This window comes from Urtica dioica, chromosome 7, assembly GCF_054948205.1.
Source record: "Urtica dioica subsp. dioica isolate 48M chromosome 7, U.dioica_male_clone48M_v1_H2, whole genome shotgun sequence".
In the NCBI taxonomy this organism is placed as follows: Eukaryota; Viridiplantae; Streptophyta; class Magnoliopsida; order Rosales; family Urticaceae; genus Urtica; species Urtica dioica.
Window position 1 is genome coordinate 45,829,045 of NC_142762.1, and position 14,565 is coordinate 45,843,609.

The following is a 14,565-nucleotide window of genomic DNA, read 5'->3' on the forward strand; positions in this document are numbered from 1 at the left end:
AAAATAATCTACAATAATTATTTATAAAGAAAAATAATCTACAATAATTATTTATAAAGAAAAATAATCTAGAATAATTATTTATAACTTAAATATATATATATATATAAAGACATTCAATACAATTATACTTTTAAAAATGTTGCACCTTGAAAAACATTATTGTTCCAATTTCCTTTTTTTTTCTACAGGCTTGACAAGAAATAAATATTGATTACGTGCATCATTTTGAAGAAATGCAATGTGTTAGGATATTATCCCTTATTTTAAATGGTCACTTTCACGTCGTTCTGTCTAACGTACGTACGATAATTGGAGTACATGCATTTTCTAGCATCGAAGTTGTTATCTTTTTTCCAATTGTTAATCGTTCATAAATTTAAATTATAGTATTGCTATGTGGATTGGTCAAATCCCCTCGCTTAACCTCCGCCGATGGTGACTCACGTCGGGTCAAAGTCAGCACCAGCCTTTGCAGTGCCGCCACCGAGAGAGAGAGAGAGAGATTCTTTAATTTGCAATGAAAAAACTTTAAGGGGTTGTTAACTTTTCCAAAATCGTTTTCTGTTTTCTGATTCTAAATTATAGAAAACAGTTTTAGAAAACCTGTTTGGTTATAAATTCAGAAAACAGATTTAGAATCATGTTTCTGTTTTCTTTGAAATTTGTTTAGAAAACAGAAAACAATGAAAAATTGTTTTCTATTTTATCTATATACAATTGAATGGAAAACATAACCAAACAACATTTAAAATATTCTAAAACGTAATTCTAAATCTGTTTTTTAAATTTAAAAATTAGAATCAGAAAACAGAATTTAAAAACAGAAAACGAGTTTAGAAAACTAAACCAAACGGCCCCAATCACTTACCATTTTCTTTCGCTTTTTTTTTTTCTGTCCTCAATTCCCAGTCTGATCTAGAATCTTTGGTGGTGAGTTTTTTTATTTTATTTTTATGTAGTTTCAATTGAATGTTGGCGTGTCCATAAATTATATCAATGATTTCACACCACAATTCCGTGTTTGTAATGATTTCTATGTACTTAGGTTTTTTATTTTTATTTTTATTTTTAAAGACTAACGTGTTTTGATCAAATATTATCTAGTTAAATTTTAAAAAAATGACACATAGGTACATTGTCATTATTCTATATAATTATTTGGTACATTAGTTTATATCTATATAATTGATGAATTTTTTAGGAGTGCACAAAATTATGATTTGTGGAAAATATCGCATCTGTGCTCCTAACTAACTACATATGAAAATCGTTCTTAATTTTTAGAATATATAATCTAATTTTTTTTTTATCATATATGGATAATTGAAGAAACTTATTATTAAAATTTGTTAAAAATAAATTTATTGTGTGGCTCTTTAGGTTATTCAAAATACTATAAATTTATAATCTTAAAATGTAATTTTTATGTTTTTTAACTAGATAATTTTTTGAGAAAAATCTGACTAGATTGTTATGAAATACTAAGTGCTTTGTTTTATTTATTTTGATAATTTCTTCAAAATCGTTATAATTTTATGTCTTTCGTAAAGCATGCGTCTGTTACTAAGATGATATTGTTTTTAAACAAGTGGGAATTGCATCCGGAAAACCTCTACAAGTTCAATGTCGTTTTTGTGCGTTTTAGAAGTGATTCTGCTTATTCATTTTGTGGATAGTTCAAACTTTTAGAATGTGTAATCATGGGCGCTCGAACATTTCGCTTCCGGCCAATGCCCATTCCAGTCCTTAATTAGCACTTTAGCCAAATGGAGCATAACGAAATTTTCGTTTTAAAATAAAATTTAAAAAAACGTTACGAAAGGGTTACAATATATATATATATATATATATATATATATATATATATATATATATATATATATATATATATATATAATAATCTGGATTGAAGATTAACAATATACACTGAAGGAACTCCTTCAGGATATTTTCAAATACTACCAGTTCCTTTATAGAATCGGAAGTTTCTGTCCAATGAGCCAACGGAATGGAAGTTCCGTTGGCCCGTTTTGTAGCGTCAGAATCAGAATTTCCAATATTTTCCCATTCCGATGCCATGTTTAGAAATGTGAGTTAAGTTGTTATGAAGAGGTCAATATAAATAATTATGATTTGTAGCTTTCGGTCTCTTTTTTTTATAAACAATAAACTCGTTTGGTTGGAGAAAATTTATCACTCGATAGAGTTTATAATCTTAACTAAACTAAACAACATTATTCATAATACAAAATTTAAATAAGAAATACTCTAAATGAGATTTATTTTGTATTTAAATAAAACAGATGGAGGAACACTTTATGTCCCCACCCAGTGTTTTCATCTCTAATTAATGAAAAGCATGTATTACTATTATGTACGTAACACTTTAGACCAAACACAATATAATAAATTTATTAATGTTAGACACGAAACTTTACGGAGACAAAATATCCTCAAAAAATAAAATTAAAGAAAAAAAACGACACTTTCTTTTAGCTGTTTACAAAAGGCGCAACTTTAGTTAAATGATTTGGAAATGTGACTAAAAAAGTAGGAATTATTATCGATATATAGGCGTGGGAATAAAACATCATTAATATATGATGATGGACACAAATATATGAGGGGCCCAAAACCCTATAATGGTAGAGAGTGTGGGTGATTCTTTATCATATGACATCATATTCCAATATATGAAATAAATTATTTCACACTATATATATATATATATTTTATTAAAAAGAAAAATAAACTATGAATATAATGTAAATAATAATAACATTTAAAACTTAATGGATTGCAATAGAAAAAATTAACGGATTACGGTGTGACTTATTAATATTTTATTTCTTTCCCGAACTCAATTATGAATTATAGTTTTGTGTTAACGAAAATCTTGCATTCAGCATTTGAATGGATAATTGGGAAGTGTGTTTGATATGCACTTTGAGTTTGATATTTTGAATTGAATTAACATTTTGATATGTTATTTTGGATAAAATGATTTTAACAGGCTTAAAATAAATACATACATGTGTCTATTGTATATTGCATTTATTTTTATTATGCAAAATAAATTTTAAGATAACTAGAAGCTAGTCATGAAAAAAAAAACTATAGAAAAATAAGGAATTTTTATAATAGTAAATGTACAAAAAAAAAAAAAATTATACCACAAATTGAATTGAAAAACTAATAATTGCTATCGGGTGTTGGTTCGTGTTTCGCAAGCCTGTTGCTTCTTCAACAATAATCATGTTTATTATGATTAAAAAAAATACGGTAAAATTTAGTTGTAATATTGTTTTAATCTACCTTTTTTTAAGGTAAATAGCCCTTATATCGTGTGTTTGAATTTTCGGTCCCCATAAATTTTCGTTTTGTGAAAAAATTAAAATTTGGCGGAGAAAACAGCGAGCTAAAATTTTTGGTCAATTAGAAGTGACTTTAGAAGCAACAATGTCAAAATGTTGTCGTTTTGGTTAACATATGAAAAATTTGGCTGAGACAACAAGAAAATTAAAATTTTGATAGCTTCTAATCTCAAACATAATGACTTTTTCACTGCACAATGTTTATATATCTATGGAATAGGTTAGAAGCGACTTGTCGCTTCTAAATGTAAAATGTCGCTTCTAAAAGTCATTTTTGTAGTATAAATTATGTAGCATTTTAGTAAGAAAAATTACATGGACTAAACTACATGAAACGTTAGAATTGCTAAACAGTTAACGTTTCGATATTTTTGTTTACATAGCAAATTCTGGTGATGTGACAATCAAACAAAATATTTGCTTCCGAGTTTGTCCTTAATTTTAATAATCATGTCTATATGGAAAAATGGACCAGTAACAAATTAAATAACTTTATCTCTCTCTCTCTTCAATTGGAATCTATTTTAGAAAAAAAAAATCGATAGCCAATTAAATAGCCAATATTATCACTTAAAATATCGCTCTCCCCCTCTCACATCCCAATTAATTATTCCATCTTTCATTAAAATTTCCTCTTCCTCTTTCTCTCTCTCTCTCACACACGCATGCGACTGTCATTAATGGCGGCGACCATAGCTCCGTCGTCGCTCCTTGCCGAGCTAGCTTATTTCCTCTTCCACACCCTTCTCCACCTCGACTGCTTTGTCTTCTCCGAAACATACTGCCATGGAGAAGAATGCCATAGCAACAAGAATGACGCCGTCGCGAGAAAACGTGAGCACACAATCACTCTTGTACTTTTCTTCCTTAAATGAATATTCTCGAATAACAACAATGAAAAATAAAAAATCTCAATCCAGCCAGAGCAGCCTAATTTTCGCCGCCATGCTTGCCAATGTCGAACGAGGCATGTCAAGGTCGATTTGGATGTGTTAAAGTCAGCGAGGAGGTTGCGGATCTCCTCCATCAATACATTTACTTCAGCGAGCCGGTCGGCAGCACAGAGACAGCCAATACAACTCGAAGGCGCGGCGTTTAAGGTGGGTCGACGAGGATCTTAAAAGATCAGATCGGGGTTTGGCTCGATTTGTGTTTATTTGTGCCAATGTCTATGTAAATTTGTGTTAATGTTGGTATATTACTGTTTATTTGAGTTAATGTCGATATATTTTTTTTGTTTATTTGTGTTAATTCAGCAAATGAAGTTTGAGAATATATGAAGTATGGCTTTTGTTTTCTTTTATTTTTGGGAAGTGGGTCAAACTAATATAATTTTTTTTCTTTGATTTTATACACTTTCCGTGGGGTTATGATAATTTTTTTTATTTCTTTAATTTCATGTTTAATACACTTGCCGTGTATATGTGGATATAGAATATTTGCTCCGCATTTAATTAATGGAGGATATTATAGTCTGATCAGGTTGGTTAATGTGGGTTTATAGCTATCACGCAAAATATCGATAAATAAAATTATGACTTAAAATTCAAACATTGTGCAACTTTTATTTGGAATTTTAGTGGTTAAACCATAATCTCATTAGTTTATTTGATAAAATTATGTTAATTAAGCTGGAAACTATGTTTTATGTAGGTGATAAAAATTAACAAAAAAAAATATATATATTTAAATGCAATGACTAGTTTGATTTATAATCAAAAGTTGGGGACTCTTTTACCCAATATATTAGTTTGTGAATCAAAATGTCACATTACAAAATACTTCACCGATTATAGTGGTTCCTAAGTTGGTGTAGTAGTAATCATATACTTACTTTCACCGTAAAATTCTAAGTTCGTTTTTCATGGGTTGTAAAAATGCATGCCCCTTAGACAAGTAAAGATTTATCCTCTTTCAATTTAGTGCTCATATACTATCATGTAATCTTGACCGATATGTCTCTTGCTCATACATTGTGAATATATAGCATGTAACTTTGACCGATAGTGTTACTTCTAATTTTTTTTAATGATAAATTAACATAAAGGGAATTGTGATAAATTATATATAAAGCTTCAACTCTCTAATATAGTTGGATTGATAAAAACAAATAAAAAAAATTAAAATTGAGCTCACCACAAGCTATTGAAACTCTATCTTACTTAGTATTGAAGTGAAACTGAACTGAAAATTTTGATCATGATATAATTGAGCAAATAATATTCAAACTAATTATACATTTTAATTGAATAGATAAAAATCGTAATACTGAAAAAATATTAAACATAATTATCACTAAGGTATCAAAAAACGATAACTCAACTCGAACTAAATTTGAGTTTAGATTATTTGAAATTTAGTCGCACCAAATCATACACGATAAGTTTTTCATTTTCATGATAACATTTATATCCATCAATATCTCATTGCTAATGTCAAAATCAATTGCCCAAGGTGGTGGACCATTTTGGCCCCCCCCTTTATGCCCAACCTCTTGGTGTGACTTTAGAATATAAATGTGCACGTTTTGGGTGATTGTTAGTGTTATTTCTTCGCTCTTGTTTTTTTCCCCTTCAAATAATTTTTAAGAGATTCTCTCTCTATCTCTCCCGGTTTTATGCTATCAAAAGCTCAACATGATTGTTGTCATTAGTCACATAAACTAGTAACTTCTTACCTCATCAATCCACTTATGTCCCCCCATTAATCTCCTTAAAATAAAATCAAATTAAAAACAATGTAAAGATGTTATTTATTTAATAAAATTAAAAGCTAGGAATACATTATACATCACATAAGATAAGATGATAAAAGAAACGGAAGAGGAAGGATAATTCAGCATTTACTAATGAGAATTGACATGGAGACAAGTGGATTCAACAATTGGTTAGAGCATTTATTTGAGGGACTAATCTACTATGATGTTTTTGTGTCTAAAACATTAGATTGCAATAAGTGAAGAAGCTGGTCCACCAAAGAGGAATGTTGATTGAGAAATCAATTTATTATTATTATATATTATCAGCCTCTCGTCTTTTCATCTTTCTTGTTCGACCACTCATAAATTGATAGTTATTGCTACGTTGATTATTGCCATCCCAAAAACAAATTCATTGCTCATTTTTTCAATCAAATCTTCAAATTATTGAGCTCGAGCGTCTAACACCATCACCTGTCCGTTTTATTTTGTGGAAGACAGGTCAATATTTTTTAATCGTTTTATAATTTTTTTAATAAATTAATCGTTTTAGATTGGATAAATAAAGAAAATTTCATCGTTTTAAATTAAACAAGTAAAGTTCTTCTTCTTGAAGTTCAACATAAATCGAAATAACAAGTTGATGATACACAATGTTAACATCAGCATAAAATAAACAAGGTTGTATAAATCAATAGAAATAAACTACATCAATATTGAAATAAACCAAGTTTTATATATAAATAACCGAATCGTACCAAATATCCTCAAACAACATGAGTCCTCAAAATTGAACGTAATATTCGAAGGACTTAACTGTTATAAACTCGAACATATATTTATTTGGTTTTTACACTTTGCTTGCTCAAAAGGGTTTAAGGTCTTTAATTTATTATTTGCGTGTTTAAGATGATTTTTATCCCCATAGAAAAATAGGGAAGATGAATTCGGTAATTTTTTTTTCTTCCGTATATTGAGGTATTTTATTTTTCTTGAGTTTGTTTAGTCGAGATTCGAGAACATAAACATGCGTTTTACCAGTATAAGTAGATTTTAATTTTTGTAGTTGCTTATTTTGGTGGTGGGACATTAACTAGTGGTATAAATGTTCTTTTAATCTCAATTATAATGGTTATATAAATAAATTGTTATATATATATATATATATATATATATATATTTTTGCAATGAAATTCCTTTAGTTGATATTTTTAGTGACCTTTTTTTTTACGCCTCATTATATATTACTATGGATTATGGTTCTCGTTTCTATACAAAAAACTGTGCTAATTACTTTTTGCTTCTAGAAAATCAATAAGATCAGGGAAGGAAAAATGTATGAATGGTAAAAGAATGAGGATAGTAAAAAGCAATCAATATAGAAAATATTGTTTTTTGTGTGAAAATTAGTGTCGTGATTGGAGTAGAAAATGAATTTGATGCTAAAATTCTTTTGAACACCAAATTTAGTATTATGGTTAGAGTGGCTCTAAAACAAACTAATCATATTTAAAGAAGAAACAAATGTAATAAATAAATAAATATTGAGAAGTAAGGGAAAGTATAAAGTATAAATTATCAAAAGAAACGAGAAGAAGAATAATTTTTTGAGTCCGGATTCTATAACATAGTGAAAGACAATAGGTAAATTCTAAAATTCCTGAACATGACAACAAAATATTGACTGTAGCTTAGAGCACGAATGCATTGTTATGTCGGTTTGTGAAGCAACAACACTGTCATGTTCCTTTCAACAAATATGGTTTCATTTTGGCCATTCACTTTTTTTTTCTTTTCAAATTCTTTTTTCTGACTTCTTTGTTGATTTGCATGGACTTGGCAATTTGTCATTTTTGCCCAACTCGGAATAAAAACGACACTTCAAAGGATGTCAAACTTTTAAAAGTAATATGTGCACATACATGCTCGTCCAAATATTATTCTTTCCATTTTTTTTACTTCTTTATTTCAATTTTGAGTCCAGGTAGTAGGGATAGCTCAATTATTGAACTTATGTCCCTGAAAATGTGGTGATACATTCGAGTCACGTCAAATAAAAAATATTAATTTTTCTTTAGTTCATAACTTATTAAACCTAAAGATTAATTGTCGATGATTGGCCAATTTTGACAAAAATAGTCACTTCAGATTTCGGCATCATTTCACTTCAAACTTTGAATTTTTATCGAATTTGCACTCAAATATCAACACTTTTCTTTTTCTTCAATTTAATGACCGTCGAGAAATGAAATGTCAGTTACATTATGATGATACACCGCGCATTTTTAGTTTTGATTATTCGTACTTTCATATAACTTTTTTTTTCCCCTTTCCATATTTGCTAATACATTTTATGATCTTTTCTCTGTTTTGTGGTAATAAAAAACATTGAGATTCCTTTCAAATTCTTGATACACCACGAATAAATTAAGACACTTCAAGTGTATTCATGATAATAAAGTGGGATACTGTCTATAATAGAAGTGAACAAAAAAATCATATATTTTATTTCGTGCCTAAATACGTCTATACACTATTTTTAAGTAATCTTCTGCAAGGTGAGAAAGCTAATTGTAAATACTAAATTTCAACTTGTCACTTACTTTTCAAATACATCACTATTTTTCGATTTTAAGGGTACCAACACAAAACTATAGTCAAACTATTGAATTTATATAACTACGGTTTTTTAAGATTCAAACAACTTTCTCCTCAGTCATTTTCCGACTTAGGTTTCATTGACAAACCCTAATGCTTTTTATTTTATTTTTTGAACACGATGACGATGAGCGGATGAGATTATATGACGTGACCAAGAGCTACCAATTAAAGATGACAAATGATTCAGATTTAGATAAAATGAAAAAGATCAAGGGTAAATAATTAACTCACAGCAAGGTTAAATATGTAAATGTACAGTGAAAAGCTGTTATTTCAAGAATTTCATATAATTTTTAAGGCATTCTTGAAATTAAAGTTGAAAAATGACACTGAGGTCATTTCTTCCAATTTTCAATTTAGTTTTAGCAAAAGATGGTGAGTTGGGTCATCCATTTCTTCTATGGTCCCTAAATTGGCCAACACAAATAATAATAATAATATACTAAAATAATAACATTTTGCCTCAATGATCCTCCTTGTCTTCTATCTCCTCAAGACTGAAAGACTCAAGGGCATCAATAAGCATCCCAAGAAATAAAAGTTATTTAAAAAGTAGATACACTATAAAATGTTCAAAATGATACCTAAATGTGCATTAGGAGAACTTGTCCTCTTCCACCATGAAGAAATGCACAAACTGGGAAAAAGAAAAAAAAAACGAATTGAAATGAGCAAAAGTGAAAATCAAACAAGCAATACATGTCAGAGTGAGAAAATTAGTACCATTCGAGGATCCAATTTGTTCGATGGACACTGAATAAATGCACAAACGGGGGGAGCAATAAAACGAATTGTATTCATTGTTCATTTGTTAATTGGTTTACATTCAAGAGATTCCATTATATAGCTGCATGGACTAGTTAAGAATAATCTATTAAGTATTTGTTTAGGGGTATCAGAATCAGAGACAAAACACAAAGCTAAATAAGGAAATGTACAGAGGGACACACACATCATATTTTAGATTACATGACAATAAAGAGGCTAACATAAGACCCTATTCTTCTACAGAAACTATGAATAAAAAAGCCAAAAAGAAACAGTGTATTACCTGATATGGAGCACATGGAAACGCAAAGGAAATATACTGACCCATAGAGTCACTCAGCGCTGACAATAGAGTCAGCAAGCCAAGCCAAAAATAAATAAATAAACAGGCATTTGGTGGAAGGGCATTCTAATGAAAGCCATTGGCTAAAACCCCATGATTCTCGACTCTGCTTCTTTATTCGGGCAACATCAAACCACAGTTGCAAGGCAAAAAATTGGGACTCGGTATATATATGGAAAAATAGAGAGGAAATAAAAGGGAATTCAAACTATGTGAATTGTTCACAAAGAAAAAATAAAGAGGAAATAAAAGGAACTCAAACTGTGTGAATTGTTCACAAAGAAAAAATAAAGAGGAAATAAGAGGAACTCACTGAACTGTGTGAATTGTGCACAACACATTATCTTTCTCTCATTCGCCTTTAGTACGTGCCACAGTGTGGGAATAAATCTTCATATTGGCCTTAATCAAAGGCAAGGCTTTTGGTAGATCTTGAACCTTGAGAAATTTCACTTGCCTTTAGTTATCTCTGGGTTTCAGATTTTTCGAAGGACTCGGACCATTTTGGTCGACGACCAGAAGGCTGTAAAAATCAAATATTGACCATCTGATACGGCTCGACGAATGAGATGAAGCAGAAATCAAACTCGTCAAGTGGCTAGTTAGGGCTATTCACCGATTCAAGCAAGTAACATGAAATCTATAGTGAGAAACTTACAGAACAAGCAAGCCGCAAATAAACCCCTACTTCTTTTCTTCGGACAACATCAAACAATTAAATTCTTGTATCCAAAACCTCCTGGCACAACTCAAAAGACATCATGAAACTGTAGTGACGAGGAGCAGAAATCTGCGACTTGGTATAGCCAAAGGAACAATAGAGAGGAAATTGGAGGAACTCACTGAAACTTTTGAATTGACCACAACCCACTTTCGGTCTCTTCTTCGCTTTTGTCATGTGTTGGACATGGAATTAAATAGAGGAGGATTTGCGATTCCAAGTCCATATTGAGATACCTGCACATTGAAAGGGGAAACTGAAGAAGAAAACTCGGAATTGAAAAGGAAAGAGAACAAAGATTAAATAAATACATATAAATGAAAAATATAAACGGACTCAAATCTGCCAGGCTATGTTACTCCCCCGGCCATTGCCTCAACTATTCTAAAAATACCATACCTTTACAAAGGTGCTCAATGTTTTCAGAAAGACAAATCAAAAGAAAGTTCATGATAAAATCTCAGTGTTCTAGAGTATGAAAAATCAGCAAATTATGAAAAAACAGAAAAGCAATTACAAAACCGTTAAAATAATATTTTTTGTCACGAGATCAAGTAATGATCCATTTAAACCCAAACCATATAAGCAACTCAAGCAAAAGAGAAAAAAAAAAAAAAAAAGCTCACCAGAACCAGAACTCATTTTCCCTTGAACTCTCAGCAAGGACGATTAACATTGTTTGCCCATAACATCAGCCCTTCACAAAATTCCAAGTCGTCAATGAAAAACCCGCATCACATGAATTCAAATCTTCAAACCAATCGAACATGCACCAAAATAATTCGACTTACAGCCATCACACGGTGTTAGAAATGTAACAGCTAACCTCGTTTGACAAAAAAAAGTCAAATTTTAAAACATGAGCGTCATGACCGAGTGGCGGGGCGAGGAGGGACTGGCTGGGAACCAAGATCACCAACTTCTGAACCCTAAATTACATAGCCATTAACGAACTTAAAAACCATTTAAGAAGAAAATAGAAGAACTAAGACTTTATAGAGAAAGAAAGAGGAAGCAAAGACAATGAAAGAACAAAAGGTACCATTTCGCTTTGTGTTGAAGACAACAAAAGAACCTCGAAGAGGAACCTGGAAGCCCTTACTCTAATCCTATTTGTGTCTCCGATCGACCTAATCAAGACGACAAGTCCTACACACTCCGATCCCAACCAGCCGGAACTGAAGGAGCTGAGATGGTGAAGATAACAGCCTGATCAGAATTCTCTGTCGGAGGCAATCCTTGAAGCTCTAGCTCAATTTCCGATCAACCTAGCCACCGGACAACAGCGATATTGGCACATCTGTCGGAGACGATCCTTCCCGAATCTTTAACCCTAGTTCTGATCCTGTTTGCCACTCCGATCGACCTAACCACCAATCGACGAGTCTTGGACTCCGACGAGAGTTCGCCATCGCGCTACCCTTCCGCGTCTTCACTGCCGCCGCGACTCTCCCAAACAGCCGAAACAGAAGGAGCCAAGCGGAAGCGGAGAAGACGACAGCGTGATAGGCGATCCTTTCCTCGTCGGCCGTGGAATCTGAAACCCTAGTTCTGATTCGATTCGCCTCTCTGACTGACATAACCACCGGGAAAACGAGTCTCGAACTCCGACGAGAGTTGACTACCGCGCTGCCCTTCCGCGTCTTCACCGCCGCCGCGCTGCTCCGCTACAGTCGGAGCTGAAGGAGCGCAGCGGAAGCGGCGTCGACAACAGCGCGATGGGAACACTCTGTCGGAGACGATCCTCGAACCCTAACTCTAAACCCATGAGTCTGAAACCCTAGCTAAGCTTCCGATTGCAAAAAAAAAATACGGTGAAATAAGAGGGGTCGTGTTTTTATACACAACTTGAAACTTGGCCTCCAATAAACGCGTTCTGGCTTTGAGTTTCCGTTTCCGATCCTCGCTGTTATGATTATATTATATTTTAATTAAAATGCAACGGGAAAATAAGAGTACTTGGCCTCCAATTAACGCGGTTTGGCTTTGACCTTCCGTTTCCGATCGTAGTTGTAAGAAATGGGGTATCATTTTAATTAAAATGCAACGGGAAAATGATCTACACTATTTGCCTTTATTGATTTATTTTTAGAAGTTATCAAACAACGGAAAGAAAATCTACAAGAATGTCTTTCTCATTTATTACTGCTTTTATGGAAATATAAATACTAAAACGCGGTATCTACTTGAGCTTCAACCTGGCTTAACAGAATTATCGGTCTTCCAATAAGCCGATAAGGACGGTTTAATGGCTTAACGGAAATTTTCCTTCCGTTAACCCATTAAGCCGTTTCCGTTTCTTATTGGAAACTATTATTCCGTTAAGCCAATAAGCCGTTTTGATTTCAATTAAAATGTAAAATCAAGAGGACTAAAATGTTACGTTTTTAATCAAAATGGTTAATATGCAAACTAAATTTTATCTTTACATACAAACTATATAATGAAAATATTTTCGAGACGTTTTTGTTTTAAGTAAGAAACGTGGACGGAACCACGAAAATTTTATTAATGAACCCTCACTTGTGGCGGAGGAAAACTGTGGTTACAATAAATATCATAAAACGAAAGGATTACAAATATTCAAGAAACGGGATTATATCCTCATATTATATAAATTACATAGAGCTTGATGAGATTGTAGAGAGAATTGTAGAGAGAATTTGTTGGATGATGTTGTGAGAAATTGGATTGAAATGAGTTATATTTATAGAGAAAAGGATGAAAGTGTAAAAAAATTAAGAAATTCGTGTATAAACAGTAAAATAACGGCCATTTTTTTTGTGACCATTGATAAAAAAACGATAATAAAATCAATGGCCGAGATTAAAACGCCACCAACGGTCAAATACCACCAACGGCTCTCACGGAATCCGCGGAAGCCGACTTTCCGTGTAAACGGCTCCGCGGAAGCCGAATTTCCGTATAAGCGGAAACCGCATTACCGCTAAGCCGTCTCACGCGCGGAAGGAAGGACGGAAGCCGCTAAGCCGTCTCCAACAAGCCAGGTTGACTTGAGCTCCAATAAATAAATTATAGAAAAATTGTACAAAATAAACATTTGAAACTTATTGATTAGCAAATAATCAAGGTTTCAACTTTTCAACAAAGTATCCAAACTTACGTTTTAAAAAAAAAATTGACATCCAAGTTTAAATTTTTTTTACGATTATTATAAGTAATTTATCACTTTCAAAAAAATTAATCTTAGGTTCAATTTTTTTTAAACCAGTTTACTGCACATTTTGATTATTTTACTAAATTAGAATAAACTTTGGCTATTTTGTAAATTCTTAACTTTAAATTGACTATTTAGCTATATCACCTGTAAATTATTAGTAAGTGATGGTAGTTATATAATTTATAAAGGGCATTTGAGATACAACAAATAGAGAAATAAAATGAGGTTATTGGTATTGGTAATCAGTAATTTGATGTATAAAATAAATAGTCTTCCTTCCTATGTACCTTTCATTTTTTTTAATAAGTAGAACGATACAAGTAAATTCGATAAAAATAAAAATAAAAAATAAAAACAAAAATAAAAAAAACGATACAAGTAAATGCCACATAAAGTAAGGTAAAGTAAGTAACTATTATGGTGTAAATTAAACTAATATTTTGATGTCTTTCCTTAGATGATTACTTGTTTGAGAACTATTATAGAAATACTGCCCATTGCAAGAATAAGAAAAATAATAAATTATAAGAATCTTCTACGAATTCGAGGTCAAATCACAAATCACTCTTCAACTTTATTTTTTTACAAAATCAGTTTACGTATTCTAATTTTACTGCAGAAATGTCCACCCCGTCAATTTTTTTAATGAATCCGTTCAAAATTAAGTCATGTGATAAACATGTGCGACATACGTAAAAAAATAAAATGGTAAACTAACATATAAGACCAAATAGATAATAATTAATTTTGCATTATATATTTAATATTATGTATTTATTTACGAAATAAAACAAACAAACAAAAAGTGGATCCGGT

General features: G+C 31.5%; 1 long non-coding RNA gene across 7 annotated transcripts; it reads right to left on the reverse strand.

Moving 5' to 3' along the window:
• Positions 1-7,767: 7,767 nt before the first annotated feature.
• On the reverse strand, positions 7,768-12,587 carry LOC149392152 (uncharacterized). 7 transcript variants are annotated; one of them, XR_016300016.1, is made up of 5 exons: positions 11,611-12,587; positions 11,195-11,497; positions 10,691-10,804; positions 10,506-10,583; positions 7,768-10,370 (listed from the first exon to the last, which is right to left on the reverse strand). It is a non-coding gene; the product is annotated as an uncharacterized LOC149392152 (long non-coding RNA). The 7 variants fall into 7 exon arrangements; XR_016300011.1 differs by having other exon boundaries at positions 7,768-10,804; positions 11,195-11,265; positions 11,395-11,497; XR_016300013.1 differs by having other exon boundaries at positions 7,768-10,583.
• Between the last annotated feature and the right edge of the window lie 1,978 nt (positions 12,588-14,565).